We start from the raw sequence: 2937 nt of genomic DNA on the forward strand, positions 1-2937 counted from the left end.
CTTGACTTTTTGGACGTCTGTTGTTCAACCAAACGTACCATTTGTCCCAACATTGGAAATATACGGAGTCCTTTTGATCTCTCAATGCTTTAGTCAGTCTGTCGGCTTCCGCATAATCCAAGGTTTTCTCCAAAATCAAATCTTCAGCCGGCAGGTCTTTCCCCTTCCAATGTTGGGCGAAACATATTCTTGCTGACGTGGTGATAAATACACACAGACACCATATATTTGTGCCTATGTTGTCTGGCCTAATGTTCAATAGATAGTACTCTGGTTTCAGAATTAGGTTATAACCTGTGATTTCCATGATCCATGCCTGTATGATTTTCCAGAATTCAGTCGTCCTGGAACAGGTCCACCACATGTGGAAATAGGTGCCAATCTCCCCACACTTCCAACAGTTTGGTGAGAGATTTGAATACATTTTAGAAAGATGAGCAGGTGGAAGGTGCCATCTATACAACATCTTGTACACATTTTCTTTGTACGATGTTGCCCACAGGAATTTCATATGTTTAAGCCAGATTTCTTCCCATTTTGTCATATCAATTGGATAGCCAATATTTCTCCCCCAGGCAATCATAGAGTCTTTAACTATTTCATCCCCTATCCAATAGTCTATTAAAAGTTTATATAACCTTGATAACATTTTGTCCTCTTTTCCTAGAATATTGTCCAGATCACGCTGATTCAAATTAATACCATCTTGTTCCCTATCTTTTTAAAATTTCGAGCAAATTTGGGCATAAACCCACCAATCCAGTTGTCTTCCCTGCAACTCCAACTCATTTCTTGATTTCAGACTACCATGGGGGTCCAAAAGTTCCCGGTAAGAGAGGTGATTTTCCTTGTTATATAGAGGCCTATACGTTATAGCTTCGAGTGGGACCAGCCAAGAGGGGATTGAAGAGTAAAATTTACCCTTAATTTTCCTCAAGGACTCAATTAGAATATTCCTCACATAATGTCCTGCAAGGCACCTGTGCTTTGGGATTTTGTTTTGCCAAAGAAAATAATGCCAACCTTGATGTAGCCCCTCACCTTCCAAGATCAACAACCTCCTTCTTCTCAACAATATCCAATCCCTGATCCAGACTAAATTTGCGGCCTGATAGTAGTATTCCCATTTTGGAACACTAAATCCTCCTCTTTCTTTAAGCTCTTGAAGCATTTTAAGTTTGATTCTAGGTTTTTTATTTTGCCAAATGAATTTATTTATTTTTATTTATTTATTTATTAGATTTCTATACCACCCTACTCCCGAAGGACTCAGGGCGGTGCACAGCCAAACAATAAAAGCACATACAATACAAAATTTAAAAATAGAATAAAATCAAATTAAATAATTTTGGCCCCGACAAATTTAAAACCCCAAACTTTTAAAGCCAATTTAAAATTGAATATATAAAATACTAAAAGATATTTAAAATTTTTAAAATCTTTTATAAAAGAGGGGGAAAATTAGGCCAGGCCGGCCTGGTGAAATAGTAAGGTCTTTAAGGCGCGGCGGAAGGTGCGCAGATCCGGGATCCTCCGTATCTCTGGGGGAAGCTTGTTCCAGATAGTAGGTGCCCCCCACAGAGAAGGCTCTCCCCCTGGGGGCCGCCAGTCGGCATTGTTTGGCTGACGGCACCCGGAGGAGCCCCTCTCTATGGGAGCGTACCGGCCGGTGGGAGGCTATTGGTGGTAGTAGGCGGTCCCGCAAGTACCCGGGTCCTAAGCCATGGAGCGCTTTAAAGGTGTTAACCAGAACCTTGAAGCGCACCCGGAAGACCACCGGGAGCCAGTGCAGCTCGCGCAGGAGGGGTGTTACATGGGAACGCCATGTGGCTCCCATTACCACCCGCGCGGCCGCACTCTACGCCAGTTGGAGCCTCCGGGTGCTCAAGGGGAGCCCCATGTAGAGAGCATTGCAATAGTCCAGGCGGGAGGTGACAAGGGCATGAGTGACCGTGCGTAACGAGTCCCGATCCAGAAAGAGACGCAACTGGCGAATCAGGCGAACCTGATGAAAAATCCTCCCGGTCACGGCCATCAAGTGCTCTTCTAAAGACAGCCGTGAATCCAGGAGGACGCCCAAGTTGTGAACCCTCTCCGTGGGGGCCAATGATTCGCCCCCAATAGTCAGTGATGGCGTCAACTGACTATATCGGGACGTGGGAAACCACAGCCACTCAGTCTTGGATGGGTTGAGCCTGAGCCTGTTCCTCCCCATCCAGATCCGTACGGCCTCCAGGGACCGGGACATCACTTCAAGGGCATCGTTGGGGTGATCCGGGGTGGAGATGTACAGCTGGGTGTCGTCAGCGTACTGATGGTACTCCACCCCAAAACCATGGATGATCTCGCCCAGCGGCTTCACATAAATGTTGAACAGGAGGCGGGAGGACCGACCCTTGCGGCACCCCACATATGAGGGGCCTCGGGGTCGACCTCTGTCCCCCTGTCAACACAGACTGCGACCGGTCAGAGAGAAAGGAGGAGAACCACCGCAACACAGTGCCTCCCACCCCCAACTCTTCCAACCGGTGCAGCATGATACCATGGTCGATGGTATCAAAAGCCGCTGAGAGATCTAACAGGACCAGGACAGAGGAGCACCCCTTGTCCCGAGCCCTCCAGAGATCATCAACCAACGCGACCAATGCCGTTTCCGTGCTGTACCTGGGCCTGAAGCCCGACTGGAACGGATCCAGATACGTCGTTTCATTCAGGTGCTGGGGGAGCTGTTGCACGACCACACTCTCAACAACCTTCGCAACGAAGCGAAGGTTGGAGACCGGACGATAATTTACCAACATTGCCAGGTCCAGGGAAGGCTTCTTGAGGAGAGGCCTCACCACCGCCTCTTTTAAGGCGGTGGGAAAGTCGCCCTCACTCAGCGAAGCGTTTATAATCCCCTGGAGCCAGCCTCGTGTCACTTCCCGGGAAGCCAGT

This window comes from Pantherophis guttatus, chromosome 2, assembly GCF_059756535.1.
Source record: "Pantherophis guttatus breed Tessera chromosome 2, ASM5975653v1, whole genome shotgun sequence".
In the NCBI taxonomy this organism is placed as follows: Eukaryota; Metazoa; Chordata; class Lepidosauria; order Squamata; family Colubridae; genus Pantherophis; species Pantherophis guttatus.